At 38.1% G+C, this 16630-nt stretch overlaps 1 protein-coding gene across 1 annotated transcript in view; it reads right to left on the reverse strand.

The window, feature by feature from the left end:
* SLC26A7 (solute carrier family 26 member 7) overlaps positions 1–16630 on the reverse strand; it is a 199116-nt gene that overhangs the window by 153942 nt on the left and 28544 nt on the right. The gene's annotated exons all lie outside the window — the stretch shown is intronic.

The raw sequence follows: 16630 nt of genomic DNA on the forward strand, positions 1-16630 counted from the left end.
AATAGGAAAGATCAGAGAGGAAATAAATAGAGATGAAAAAAGCAACAGAACAAAAAATCAATGAAACCAAGAGCTGGTTTTTTGAAAAGATAAACAAAATTAATAAACCTTCAGCCAGGCTCACTAAGAAGAAAGGAGAGGAATTAGAAAAAGAACAAACAAGCTCAAAGTCAGCAGAAGAAAGGAAATAATAAAGACCAGAGAATAAATAAATAAAATAGAGATCAAAAAGGCAATAGAATAGATCAAAGAAAATACGAACTGGTTTTTTGAAAGTATAAACAAAATTAATAAATCTTTAGCTGGGCTAACTAAGAAGAAAAGAGAGGACCCTAATAACAAAATAAGAAATGAAAGAGGAGAAATAACAACCAATACCACAGAGACACAAAAAACTGTAAGAGAATAATATGAACAGTTATATACCAACAAACTAGACAATCTAGAAGAAATGGTCAAATTTCTAGAAACATACAACCTACTAAGACTGAATCAAGAAGAAACAGACAATCTGAACAGACTGATTACTAGAACTGAAGTTGAATTTGTAATAAAAAATTCCCAGCAAAAAAAAAAAGTGCAGGACTGGACTGCTTCACAGGGAAATTCTACCAAAATATAAAGAAGAGCAAATACATAAGCTTCTCAAACTATTCAAAAAATTGAAGAGGATAGGACACTCCCAAATTCATTCTATGAGGCCCAATTACCATGATACCAAAACCAGACACTAAAAAAGGGAAAAGAAAATTACAGGTCAATATCTTTGATGAATACAGATGCAAAAATCTTCAACAAAATGTTAGCAAACCGAATCCAACAATATAGAAAAAGATCATAAACCATGATCAACTTGGATTTATTCCAGGGATTCAAGGATGGTTCAACATCTGCAAATCAATCAATGTGATACATCATATTAACAAAAGGAAGGATAAATATCATGTGATTATCTCAATAGACACAGAAAAAGCATTTGACAAAAATTCAACATTGATTCATGATAAAAACTCTCATCAAAGTTGGTATAGAGAGAACATATCTCAACAAATAAGGTTATTTATGACAAACACACAGCTAACATCATACTCAGTGGTGAAAATCTAAAAGCCTTTCCTCTATTTTCAGGGTAAGACAAGGATGCCCACTCTCTCACTTCTATTTAACATAGTATTGGAAGTCCTAGCCACAGAAATCAGACAAGAAAAAGAAATAAAAGGCATCCAATTTGGAAGGGAAGAAGTAAAACCATCACTATTTGCAGAATGGCATGATCCTTTATATAAAAAACCCTAAAGTCTCCACCAAAAACTATTAGAACAAATATATAAATTCAGAAAAGTTGCAGGATACAAGATTAACATACAGAAATCTGTTGCTTTTCTATACACTAATAATGAACTCACAGAAAGAGAAATTAAGAAAAAAATCCCATTTAAAATCACATCAAAAATAATAAAATACCAAGGAATACACTTAACCAATGAGGTGAAAGACCTGTACACTGAAAACTATAAAACATGAAGGAAGCTCTCTTAGAGAAGATACTGGAAGAGTAAGACGCAGAGATCACCTTCCTTCCCACAGATACATTAGAAATACATCTACACGTGGAACTGCTCCCACAGAACACCCACTGAACGCTGGCAGAAAACGTCAGACCTCCCAAAAGGCAAGAAACTCCCCACATACTTGGGTAGGGCAAAAGAAAAAAGAAATAACAGAGACAAAAGAATAGGGGCGGGACCTGCACCAGTGGGAGGGAGCTGTGAAGGAGGAAAGGTTTCCACGCACTAGGAAGCCCCTTCGTGGGTGGAGACTGCGGGTAGCAGAGGGGATAAGCTTCGGAGCCACGGAGGAGAGCACAGCCACAGGGATGCGGAGGGCAAAGCCGAGAGACTCCCGCATAGAGGATCGGTGCCAAGCAGCACTCACCAGCCTGAGAGGCTTCTCTGCTCACCCGCTGGGGCGGGCGGGGCTGGGAGCTGAGGCTTGGGCTTCTGTTGGATCGCAGGGAGAGGACTGGGGTTGGCGGCATGAACACAGCCTGAAGGGGTTAGCGCACCACAGCTGGCTGGGAGGGAGTCCGGGAAAAAGTCTGCAGCTGCTGGAGAGGCAAGAGACTTTTTCTTGCCTCTTTGTTTCACGGCGCGCAAGGAGAGGGGATTCAGAGCGCCGCCTAAACGAGCTCCAGAGACGGGCGTGAGCCGCAGCGATCAGCGCGGACTCCAGAGACGGGCATGAGACCCTAAGGCTGCTGCAGCCACCACAAAAAGCCTGTGTGCGAGCACAGGTAACTCTCCACACCGCCCCTCCCGGGAGCCTGTGCAGCCCGCCACTGCCAGGGTCCCGTGATCCGGGGACAACTTCCCCGGGAGAACGCACGGCGCACATTGGGCTGGTGCAACGTCACGCCGGCCTCTGCTGCGCAGGCTCGCCCCGCCTCCTCCGTACCCCTCCCTCCCTGCGGCCTGACTGAGCCAGACCACCGAAGCAGCCGCTCCTTTAACCCCGTCCTGTCTGGGCGGGAAACAGACGCCCTCAGGTGACCTACACGCAGAGGCGGGTCCAAATCCAAAGCTGAACCCCGGGAGCTGTGCAAACAAAGAGTAAGGGAAATCTCTCCCAGCAGCCTCAGAAGCAGCGGATTAAAACTCCACAAACGACTTGATGTGCCTCCATCTGTTGAATACCTGAATAGACAATGAATCATCCCAAATTCAGGAGGTGGACTTTGGGAGCAGGAGATATTAATTTTTCCACTTTTCCTTTTTTTGTGAGTGTATATGTATATGCTTCTGGGTGAGATTTTGTCTGTATAGCTTTGCTTTATAATAGCTTTATTTTACTTCACTATATTATATCCTCTTTCTTTCTTTCTTTCTTTCTATTTTTTCTCCCTTTTACTCTGAACGGTGTGGACAATAGGCTCTTGGTGCTCCAGCCAGGCATCAGGGCCGTACCTCTGAGGTGGGAGAGCCAACTTCAGGACACTGGTCCACAAGATACCTCCCAGCTCCACATAATACCAAACGGCAAAAATCTCTCAGAGATCTCCATCAAAACATCAAGACCCAGCATCACTCAATGACCAGCAAGCTACAGTGCTGAACACCCTATGCCAAACAACAAGCAAGACAGGAACACAGCCCCATCCTTTAGCAGAGAGGCTGCCTAAAATCATAATAAGGCCACAGACACCCCAAAATACACCACCAGACGTGGACGTGCCCACCAGAAAGAAAAGATCCAGCCTCATCCACCAGAACACAGGCACTAGTTCCCTCCACCAGGAAACCTACATGACCCACTGAACCAACCTTAGCCACTGGGCACAGATACCAAAAACAACGGGACCTATGAACCTGCAGCCTGTGAAGAGGAGACCCCAAACACAGTAAGATAAGCAAAATGAGATGACAGAAAAATACTCAGCAGATGAAGGAGCAGGGTCAAAACACACCAGACCTATCAAATGAAGAGGAAATAGGTAGTCTACCGGAAAAAGAATTCAGAATAATGATAGTAAGGATGATCCAAAATCTTGGAAATAGAATAGACAAAATGCAACAAACATCTAACAAGGACGTAGCAGAACTAAAGAGGAACCAAGCAACAATGAGAAACACAATTAATGAAATTAAAAATACTCTAGATGGGATCAATAGCAGAATAACTGAGGCAGAAGAACGGATAAGTGACTTGGAAGATAAAATGGTGGAAATAACTACTGCAGAGCAGGATAAAGAAAAAATAATGAAAAGAACTGAAGACAGTCTCAGAGACATCTGGGACAACATTAAACGCACCAACAATCGAATTATAGGGGTCCCAGAAGAAGAAGAGAAAAAGAAAGGGACTGAGAAAATATTTGAAGAGATTATAGTTGAAAACTTCCCTAATATGGGAAAGGAAATAGTTAATCAAGTCCTGGAAGCACAGAGACTCCCATACAGGATAAATCCAAGGAGAAACACGCCAAGTCACATATTAATCAAACTTTGAAAAATTAAATACAAAGAAAACATATTAAAAGCAGTAAGGGAAAAACAACAAATAACACATAAGGGAATCCCCGTAAGGCTAACATCTGATCTTTCAGCAGAAACTCTGCAAGCCAGAAGGGAGTGGCAGGATATACTTAAAGTGATGAAGGAGAAAAACCTACAACCAAGGTTACTCTACCCAGCAAGGATCACATTCAGATTTGATGGAGAAATTAAAACCTTTACAGACAAGCAAAAGCTGAGAGAGTTCAGCACCACCAAACCAGCTTTACAACAAATGCTAAAGGAACTTCTATAGGCAAGAAACACAAGAGAAGGAAAGCACCTATAATAACAAACCCAAAATATTTAAGGAAATGGGAATAGGAACATACATTTCGATAATTACCTTAAATAGAAATGGATTAAATGCTCCCACCAAAAGACACAGACTGGCTGAATGGATAGAAAAACAAGACCCATATATATGCTGTCTACAAGAGACCCACTTCAGACCTAGAGACACATACAGACTGAAAGTGAGGGGATGGAAAAAGATATTCCATGCAAATGGGAATCAAAAGAAAGCTGGAGTACCAATTCTCATATCAGACAAAATAGACTTTAAAATAAAGACTATTACAAGAGACATAGAAGGACACAATATAATGATCAAGGGATCGATCCAAGAGGAAGGTATAACAATTGTAAATATTTATGCACCCAACATAGGAGCACCTCAATACATAAGGCAAATACTAACAGCCATAAAAGGGGAAATGGACAGCAACACAATCATAGTAGGGGACTTTAACACCCCACTTTCACCAATGGACAGATCATCCAAAATGAAAATAATTAAGGAAACACAAGCTTTAAATGATACATTAAACAAGATGGACTTAATTGATATTTATAGGACATTCCACCCAAAAACAACAGAATACACATTTTTCTCAAGTGCTCATGGAACATTCTCCAGGATAGATCATATCTTGGGTCACAAATCAAGCCTTGGTAAATTTAAGAAAATTGAAATCGTATCAAGTATCTTTTCCGACCACAACACTATGAGACTAGATATCAATTACAGGAAAAGATCTGTAAAAAATACAAACACATGGAGGCTACACAATACATTACTTAATAACGAAGAGATCATTGAAGAAATCAAAGGGGAAATCAAAAAATACCTAGAAACAAATGACAATGGAGATACGACGACCCAAAGCCTATGGGACGCAGCAAAAGCAGTGCTAAGAGGGAAGTTTATAGCAATACAAGCCTACCTCAAGAAACAGGAAACATCTCGAATAAACAACCTAACCTTGCACCTAAAGCAATTAGAGAAACAAGAACAAAAAAACCCCAAAGCCAGCAGAAGGAAAGAAATTATAAAGATCAGGTCAAAAATAAATGAAAAAGAAATGAAGGAAACAATAGCAAAAATCAATGAAACTAAAAGCTGGTTCTTTGAGAAGATAAACAAAATTGATAAATCATTAACCAGACTCATCAAGAGAAAAAGGGAGAAGACTCAAATCAATAGAATTAGAAATGAAAAAGGAGAAGTAACCACTGACACTGCAGAAATACAAACGATCATGAGAGATTACTACAAGCAACTCTATGCCAATAAAATGGACAACCTGGAAGAAATGGACAGATTCTTAGAAACGCACAACCTGCCGAGACTGAACCAGGAATAAATAGAAAATATGAACAGACCAATCACAAGCACTGAAATTGAAACTGTGATTAAAAACCTTCCAACAAACAAAAGCCCAGGACCAGATGGCTTCACAGGTGAATTCTATCAAACATTTAGAGAAGAGTTAACACCTATCCTTCTCAAACTCTTCCAAAACATTGCAGAGGGAGGAACACTCCCAAACTCATTCTACGAGCCCACCATCACCCTGATACCAAAACCAGACAATGATGTCACAAAGAAAGAAAACTACAGGCCAATATCAGTGATGAACATAGATGCAAAAATCCTCAACAAAATACTAGCAAACAGAATCCAACAGCACATTAAAAGGATCATACACCATGATCAAGTGGGGTTTATTCCAGGAATGCAAGGATTCTTCAATATATGCAAATTAATCAACGTGATACATCATAATAACAAATTGAAGGAGAAAAACCATATGATCATCTCAATAGATGCAGAGAAAGCTTTCAACAAAATTCAACACCCATTTATGATAAAAGCCCTGCAGACAGTAGGCATAGAGGGAACTTTCCTCAACATAATAAAGGCCATATATGACAAACCCACAGCCATCATTGTCCTCAATGGTGAAAAACTGAAACCATTTCCACTAAGATCAGGAACAAGACAAGTTTGCCCACTCTCACCACTATTATTCAACATAGTTTTGGAAGTGTTAGCCACAGCAATCAGAGAAGAAAAAGAAATAAAAGGAATCCAAATCGGAAAAGAAGAAGTAAAGCTGTCACTGTTTGCAGATGACATGATACTATACATAGAGAATCCTAAAGATGCTACCAGAAAACTACTAGAGCTAATCAATGAATTTGGTAAGGTAGCAGGATACAAAATTAATGCACAGAAATCTCTTGCATTTCTATACACTAATGACGAAAAATATGAAAATGAAATTAAGAAAACACTCCCGTTTACCATTGCAACAAAAAGAATAAAATATCTAGGAATAAACCTACCTAAGGAGACAAAAGACCTGTATGCAGAAAATTATAAGACACTGATGAAAGAAATTAAAGATGGTACAAATAGATAGAGAGATATACCATGTTCTTGGATTGGAAGAATCAACATTGTGAAAATGACTCTACTACCCAAAGCAATCTACAGATTCAATGCAATCCCTATCAAAGTACCACAGGCATTTTTCACAGAACTAGAACAAAAAATTTCACAATTTGTATGGAAACACAAAAGACCCCGAATAGCCAAAGCAATCTTGAGAATGAAAAATGGAGCTGGGGGAATCAGGCTCCCTGACTTCAGACTATGTTACAAAGCTACAGTAATCAAGACAGTTTGGTACTGGCACAAAAACAGAAATATAGATCAATGGAACAGGATAGAAAGCCCAGAGTTAAACCCACGCACATATGGTCAACTTATCTTTGATAAAGGAGGCAAGCATATACAGTGGAGAAAAGACAACCTCTTCAATAAGTGGTGCTGGGAAAATTGGACAGATACATGTTAAAGTATGAAATTAGAACACTCCCTGACACCATGCACAAAAATAAACTCAAAATGGATTAAAGACCTAAGTGTAAGGGCAGACACTATCAAACTCTTAGAGGAAAACATAGGCAGAACACTCTATGACATACATCACAGCAAGATTCTTTTTGACCCAGCTCCTAGAGAAATGGAAATAAGAACACAAATAAACAAATGGTACCTAATGAAACTTAAAAGCTTTTGCACAGCAAAGGAAACCATAAACAAGACCAAAAGACAACCCTCAGAATGGGAGAAAATATTTGCAAATGAAGCAACTGACAAAGGATTAATCTCCAAGATTTACAAGCAGCTCATGCAGCTCAATAACAAAAAAACGAACAACCCAATCCAAAAATGGCCAGAAGACCTAAATAGACATTTCTCCAAAGAAGATATACAGACTGCCAACAGACACATGAAAGTATGTTCAACATCATTAATAATTAGTGAAATGCAAATCAAACCTACAATGAGATATCATCTCACACCGGTCAGAATGGCCATCATCAAAAAATCTAGAAACAATAAATGCTGGAGAGGGTGTGGAGGAAAGGGAACACTCTTGCACTGTTGGTGGGAATGTAAATTGATACAGCCACTATGGAGAACAGTATGGAGGTTCCTTAAAAAACTACAAATAGAACTACCATACGACCCAGCAATCCCACTACTGGGCATATACCCTGAGAAAACCATAGTTCATAAAGAGTCATGTACAAAAATGTTCATTGCAGCTCTGTTTACAATAGCCAGGACATGGAAGCAACCTAAATGTCCATCGACAGATGAATGGATAAAGAAGATGTGGTACATATATACAATGGAATATTACTCAGCCATAAAAAGAAATGAAATGGAGGTATTTGTAATGAGGTGGATGGAGTTAGAGTCTGTCATACAGAGTGAAGTAAGTCAGAAAGAGAAAAACAAATACAGTATGCTAACACATATATATGGAATCTAAGGGAAAAAAAAAAAAAAGGCCATGAAGAACCTAGTGGCAAGACAGGAATAAAGACACAGACCTACTAGAGAATGGACTTGAGGATATGGGGAGGGGGAGGGGTGAGATGTGACAGGGTGAGAGAGTGTCATGGACATATATACACTCCCAAATGTAAAATAGATAGCTAGTGGGAAGCAGCTGCATAGCACAGGGAGATCAGCTCGGTGGTTTGTGACCACCTAGAGGGGTGGGATAGGGAGGGTGGGAGGGAGGGAGACGCAAGAGAGAAGAGATACGGGAACATATGTATATGTATAACTGATTCACTTTGTTATAAAGCAGAAACTGGCACACCATTGTAAGGCAATTATACTTCAATAAATATGTTAAAAAAAATGAAGGAAATTGAAGATAATAGAAAGAAATGAAAAGATATCCTGTGCTCTTTGGTTGGAAGAATTAATATTGTTAAAATGGCCATACTACCCAAAGCAATTTACAGATTCAATGTAATCCATATCAAAATACCTATGACATTTTTCAAAACTAAAACAAATAATCCCAAAATTTTTATGGAACCACCAAAGACCCCAAATAGTCAAAGCAATCTTGAGGAAAAAGAACAAAGTAGGAAGTATCATGCTCCCTGAATTCAGAAAATACTACAAAGCCACAGTAATCAAAACAGTATGTTACTGGCACATAAACAGACACATAGATCAATGGAACATAACAGAGAGACCAGAAATAAACCCACACGCCTATGGTCAATTAATCTATGATCAAAATATACAATGGGGAAAAGACAGTCTCTTCAAAAATTGGCGATGGAAAAAATGGACAGCTACATGTAAAAAATGAAGTTAGAACATTTTCTCACACCATGTACAAAAATAAATTAAAAATGGATTAAAGACCTAAATGTAAGACCAGAAACCATAAAATTCCTAGAATATCATAGGCAGTATGCTCTTTGACATAAGTCTTAGCAATATTTTTTTGGATCTGTCACTTCAGGCAAGGAAAACAAAAGTAAAAATAAACAAATTGGACCTAATTAAACTTAAAAACTTTTGCACAGCAAAGAAAACCATTGACAAAATGAAAAGACAACCTACTGAATGGGAGAAGATATTTGCAAATATGTCTGATAAGGGGTTAATATCCAAAATATAGAAATAGGTCATACAACTCAACAAAAAAATAAACACCCAATTTAAAAATGGGCAGAAGACCTGAATAGACATTCTTCCATAGAAGACATGCAGATGACCAACAGGCACATGAAAAGATATTCAACGTCACTAAGCATTAGGAAAATGTAAATCAAAACAACAATGAGCTATCACCTCACACCTGTCAGAATGGCTATAGTCAAAAAACAACAAATAATAAATGTTGGTGAGGATATGGAGAAAAGGAACCTTAGTTCACTGTTGGTAGGAATGTAAATTGGTACAGCCACTATGGAAACCAATATGGAGGTTCCTTAAAAAATTAAAAATAGAACTACCATATGATCCAGCAACTTCACTTCTTGGTATATATCCAAAGAAAATGAAAACACTAATTAGAAAGCATATATACATCCAATGTTCATAGCAACATTATTTTTATAATAGCCAAGATATGGAAGCAAACTAAGTGCCCATCAACAGAAGAATACAAAAAGAAGTGGTATATATACAGAATGGAATATTACCTATTAAAAAGAATGAAATCTGGACCTAGAGGGTATTATGCTTAGTGAAGTCAGTCAGATAGAGAAAGACAAATACCACATGATCTCACTTATATGTGGAATCTAAAAATAAAATGAATGAATATAATAAAATAGAAACAGACTCATAGATACAGAGAACAAAGTAGTGGTCACCAGTGGGGAGAGGGGTGGGAAGAAGGACAAGACAGGGGAAGTGGATTAAGAGATGCAAAGTACTAGATACTGTGGACAAAGAATGTTGCCTGCCATATCAGTAAATAAAAGATGTTGCAGCCATCAGGCCATCAGCCACTGCAGCTGCCATCCCCGAAGGTGCGTCATGGAGAAAAAAACAGGACATTGGCTCTAAACAGTTAAGGTGCATATCAAAGGAATAATTTCATTAAGGCCAGACTTTTGCATCTTCCCATACATAGAAAAGTGCTAAATTCAATAGCTTGAGATGTCCTTTTTTTTTTTTTTTTTTCAAAAACTCCTACATATCCTGCTCCTCCCATCCCCTTTGAAACAGTCCCTCAGAGCTATCCGGGCTTTAGTCCTCAGTAAGTCTGTCGAGTAAATCCTAATTCTCAACTTTTAGGTTGTGAATTTTTTTCAATCAACAGTATAAAATAAATAAGATACAAGGATATAATGTACAACACGGGAAATATAACAAATATTTTATAATAACTTTAAATGGAATATAACCTATAAAAAATATCAAATCATTATGTTGTACACCTGAAACTAATATAACATTGTAAATCAACTATACTTCAATAAATAAATAAATAATATTTAAAAAATAATCATAGCATTATCCAAAAAACACCCCCTCATTAAACATATTTCATATGAATAAAAGTTAGCCATTGACAAAAACTTATTTCTTAGAAAGGCTGGGTGTTAGTAGTGGAAATGACAGAGTGATATCTGGAATACTGAGCATCAGAGGTATTTTTGTATGCTTTTCAGAACTTATTCTGAGCCTAGAATTGCTAAAAATTTATGCACTTAAAAGTTCTCACGGACTTCCTTGATGGTCCAGTGGTTAAGACTTTGCCTCCCAATGCAGGGGGGACAGGTTTAATCCCTAGTTGGGGAGCTAAGATCCCACGTGCCTCGTGGCCAAAAAACCAAAACATAAAACAGAAGCAATATTGCAACAAATTCAATAAAGACTTTTAAAAAATGGTCCACATCAAAAAAAAATTTTTTTTAAAGTTCTCATCGCAAGGAATAAGGGCTAAGTACCAATAATTCCATAAATAAAAGAAACAGTTTAGAATTGGAGAAAATACTAACAATGAGACCCAACAAAAGGAAATGAAAGATTAAATCCTGTGCTGCATTCCTTAATCGCCGACTTAAGGTTCATATGGAAGGCAAGGTGAACCTGAGACAGTTTTCTAGGTTAACAATTAGAAAGAAGGATGGTTACTTAAGGAAATGTGAAGGTATTGTGCAATTCTCTTCTCCCTCCCTCCAACGCTCTCTCCCTCCTTTTTCCTCCTAACATTCTTCTTTTTCTCTGTTTTTTAAACTAGTTTTTATTTTCTCTGATTCAAAAGGAGGTGGTGGAAATATTTGGAATCTCTTAACATTGGGACAGTGGGAAGATAAGAATCTTGAGTCACGACAAATGGCCTATCAGCTACACATTTCATTTCTTCTTCAAATGAAGTTATTTGTCCCAGGAATAGAGGCAAACTTGATGCATTTATAAATCTAATAATGAAAGCTAATTTTGGATATGTGCCCACACACGCACATACAAAGTCAGGAGCTGCACACCGTGTGGAATGTTTCTGGGCAGGTTACTGACAGACTGAACAAAGGGCATTCCGTATACTACACAGGCCACTGACTTTTAGCTCCTCCAGAGAAGTGGGCCTAGACATACCCTTACTCGATACATGGATTCTGTTTGGAAAAACCTCTGAGGCCTTAGAAATCAAAGTTAATTAGTTACTACTGACTCCTACATGTTGCTGAGAATATTCACTTCTCAATTCTAGATAGGGTATAATAACCTTCATAGGGTAAACAAAATGGACATGAGTTCCAAGTTGATCAAGTCGCCCACCATAGCTTTAGGCTAACTGAACTTTTATTGAGTCAGATTTTACTAATAAAGTGATACATGTATAGAACTTCAAAGCCTCAGTGTTTCTGTTCTTCCTATGCTCCCATAGGATGAAATCCTTGTCTACAACATGGGAACAATGTCACTCACCTGCCTCAGTGTTTAAACAGGCCATTAGCTCCTGTTACGGTAAGATGTTTGCTATATTTTAGCCACCCAACTCCATTCTCCCTTCTTTCGTTAGCAGCACACCAATTTCCTTCAAGAAGTCACTCTTTCCACCTGAAGTACATGGGCTGAGAATAAGGGAATTGACCTCTACCCCAAATCTAGGCATGGCCACATGACTCAGCCCAGCCAATAGGAGGTTTGCACTGCCCTCACCATAATATCTGGTTTAGAGAAGGGCACAGGATGCATGTATGTTCAGTGAAATCTCATTATACTTTTATTGGAATTGTTAGATGAATACATAGTTACATAAGAATTACATTGGAATGTATACCTAATACTGTGTATTACAATACTTTATGTGCTGATTAAATATGGAAATGACCTGAATGCCCATCAGTATGAAGATGGTTAATAAATTCTGGTACAATGATGTTATGGAATATTATGCAGCTGTAAAAAAGACTGAATTAGAACCATAGCCATTAATCTGGAGAGATGTCCACTATATATTGTTAGACATGACAGGTTTCAGGCTTATATTTTTTTGTATATAATTTACATAAAAATCCAAGAACAAGGCTACTGGTGTTTCTTATACATCTTTGAAAGATATTTTTTCACCTTGTACAATGAGTTCATAAACCTATACAATTTAATTTTTTATATAGACTTTTTAAAGCAATCTGAACATTATCATGAATGTTATACAAGTCTTTAGAAGATTTTTTTCTAATGGAAACAAGGTAATGAAGTTTGCTTTTTAAGTGGTCAACATAACAGTTGTATGGAAGACACACTAGATTGGTGGGAAAAAAGAACAGTTAGGAAATTACTGCTTATATCCAGGTAGTCGCAGTAGAGAAAAAGACACCATTTCTCAAGGAAATATAGTTCCATCATATATAAATAGATGTTACTCAGACACACTTAAAAAAAACAAATCAGTTCCATTGCCCTTGGCTTTAGCAGAGAACACTTTCTTCCTAGAACATGTCAGAGGACCAAAGTTGATTGATTAAATATGAGCAGGAAATGACAGGAACCTCCTAAAAGACAACTAAAGTCCTGGATTAAGTCATTCAAAGAGAGTGGTCATATTAGAGTAAGATGAGCAGAAGGCTGGAGGCCTTAGTCAACACCAGAATTCAAAGAGTGAAGGAATTGTCAGATGCATAGAAAAAGAACTAGAAGAAAAGAGTATAAAAAAGCCAGGGCTAGGCATCTGCAGCAACTCCACAGAATGGTATTCATGAAAAAGAGCAGAAGTTTCTGTTGAATTGATAATACAGGGTTCTGGTGACCTTAAGAAGATCACTTCTTGGGGAATCGAGGGTGTAGGAACCAAGGGGAGCAGTTTAAGAAATAGATATGAGTGGAGGGAGAGGAGTCAGGAAACATGAAATAGTCTTTGAAATACCTTGTTTGTGAAGAGGAGAGGGAAAGGCTTGGTGCCAAATGAGGACATGGGATAAGAAAACTTGTTTGTTTATTTTTTTATTAGTTTTCAGATAGGATAAACTTCAGCACAGGAGTGATCCAGGTTTTGTGAGCCCTAAATCCTATATATCGTAGGGGCTTCCTAGAAAAAAGATAAAATTACAATATAAAATTAATTACAAAGGCAATGTATTTAAAATGAGAAATCACAACAAATTATAAATTTTAAAACGCTGGCAAATTCCATGATCAAATATCCAGAAAAAAATATAATATTTTTATTAACTATCTGTCTGATATACCTGTATAATACCTTTTCCCCTTACAATTTTAGGTTGTATATTCAATGATTTTTGCAATGTTTTCTATAGAGAGAATAGAAAGATAATTTTGGCTTTCCTCTTGCATATCAGACATTTCTAATACATCATTTCAGTGCTGTTGGTGTTGCCTGTTTCTTGTAGCTCTGCAAAGGCTGTCTGACTTCATGTGGTGCAATCTGACAGCTCCACTTTTTCTCATACCCTGGGGTTTCCCTGTTAACACTTGCTCTGGGATTCAACTGTTAATGCCCAGACTCACCTATGCAAACTCAGAGGAACACTGAGAGGTGAGCCTTTGACCAATGAGAGAGTGAGCAGTCCATGTTTCCTCTTTTCTCCCCACTGAAAGATGGTTTGGAGGTGCAGTTGATACCTACTCGGGGGTATGCTCCAGTGATAGAGCCATCTGTCTCCCTTGGAAGCAGCCAGCCCTGTAACAGGCATTCTCTGTCCCCTGTCCCTCACTTCTGCTCTCTGGGTTTACACTCCCTAATAATAAAGTAGTACATAAGCCCTCTGTCTCAGGCTCTAATTTCTGGGGAATCAGAGTAAAGTATACTTAAGTTCATTTTTCATATCAATAGGTTAGAAATTTTTATTTTAGCTTTATAACTAGTTAAAAATATCATGTGAAATTCAAACTGTCAAACTGAAAACCTCTATTAGAATTCTTGGTAACTATAAAATTTCAAGGCATTTCAAGTTTTCTTATGCAAAAACTTAAATATTATTTGAAAATTACAGACGTTAATTAACCAGGTCATGACAATGTCCTTTATACAATGAGCTTTATTTGATCTTCATCAAGTCAGTTTTTTGTGGCAACTTACTCTTAATCAGACCCCAAAAATATCTGCAGTCACTCCAAAGCCACCAGACATAAGAAGCATGATTCAAGGGAAGTTGAGTTGGGAAAAGACAGTACTCTTAATTTCTGTTAAAATATCTTTGGAAATTCTACAAAAATATATGACCATGTGAAGACAATTGGCCTTGGAAGTGGCACATGCAAATGGAGATGCAGTACTGAACAAGATACATATTGAGAATGTAAATATAAGTGTGATATGTTTTATACATAAATTATCAAGGGCAATGGAAGAACGAGTAGCTTCCACTTGAGAGGGGTGTTTGGGAGATAATGCCCTTAAATGAGAGAATCAGCTTTTAAGAAAGGCAAACAGGATGTCTTGTGAAAATTCTGAAAGTTCAGTTATTCCCTAAGTAAGAGTGGTTCCTCCTCCTACACTGTTGGTGGGAATATAAGTTGGTACAACCACTATGGAAAACAGTATGGAGGTTCCTCAGAAAACTAAAAATAGGATTACCATATGATCCAGCAATCCCACTCCTGGGCATATACCCAGACTAAACTATAATTCAAAAAGATACATGCACTCCTACATTCATAGCAGCATGATTCACGATAGCCAAAATGTGGAAACAACCTAAATATCTATCGGCAAATGAATGGATAAAGAAAATGTGGTATGTAGTATACACATGGAATACTACTCAGTCATAAAAGAATGAAATAATGCCATTTGAAGCAACATGGATGCAACTAGAGATTATCATACTAAGTGAAGTAAGTCAGAAAGAGAAAGACAAATACCATACAATATCACTTATATGTGGAATCTAAAATATGACACAAATGAACCTACCTATGAAACAGAAACAGAATCACGGACATAGAGACCAGACTGGTGGTTGCCAAGGGGCAGAGGATTGGGGGAGGGATGGAGTGGGAGGTTGGGGTTAGCAGAGGTAAACTATTATATATAGAATGGATAAACCACAAGGTCCTACTGTATAGCACAGAGAACTATATTCAATATCCTATGATAAACCATAATAGAAAAGTATATAAAAAAAGAATGTATATATGTATATAACTGAATCACTTTGTTGTAGAGCAGTAATTAACACAACATTGCAAATCAACTATACTTTGATTAAATAAAAAAGTGGTTCCTGAGGATGCATTTGTAAAGGCTTGTTGTGAAGCTATCAGTGGAAGTACAAGCCAGGGCGGAGGACACACATGGCAGTGTCAGAGGAAGAGAAGGGAAAGATGACCAAGAAAGGACCTGATTTCATGTGGTGACCAATGATGACATGAAACAGAGACAAATGTGCAAGTATATACTTAATTATACATGACATATGCCATTTTTCTGTCTCTTCTTACCATATTTATATTGGACTCTTAAGACCTCCTGATTAGAAAGAGAAAGAGACTACCATAATGGTCCCTGGTTTTCCTGGTCTTGAAGTAGGTCAATCTGAAGGACTTTTTCTTTGTCACTCTCATCTTTTAATATTTTTAATAAAAGAGATGTTACTTATATATAGTCAAACTTCTAATTTTCAAAGAAAAACAAAGAAGTAATCTCTTAGCTTTAGTGATACAATTATATAAGTAAACATCAGACCATGAATGTAAGCAGACTGGGCAGACCAGTGCAGAGAGCTGCAGTCAGGCTGGCACTCCCTTGTCACAAGATGCAGCCTTAAAGAAGGAGGCAGGGGCTTCCCTGGTGGCGCAGTGGTTGAGAGTCTGCCTGCTAGTGCAGGGGACACGGGTTCGAGCCCTGGTCTGGGAGGATCCCACATGCCGCGGAGCAGCTGGGCCCGTGAGCCACAATTGCTGAGCCTGCGCGTCTGGAGCCTGTGCCCCGCGACGGGAGGGGCCGCGATAGAGAAAGGCCCGCGCACCGCGATGAAGAGCGGTCCCC

The sequence above is a fragment of the Balaenoptera acutorostrata genome, chromosome 17 (assembly GCF_949987535.1).
Source record: "Balaenoptera acutorostrata chromosome 17, mBalAcu1.1, whole genome shotgun sequence".
In the NCBI taxonomy this organism is placed as follows: domain Eukaryota; kingdom Metazoa; phylum Chordata; class Mammalia; order Artiodactyla; family Balaenopteridae; genus Balaenoptera; species Balaenoptera acutorostrata.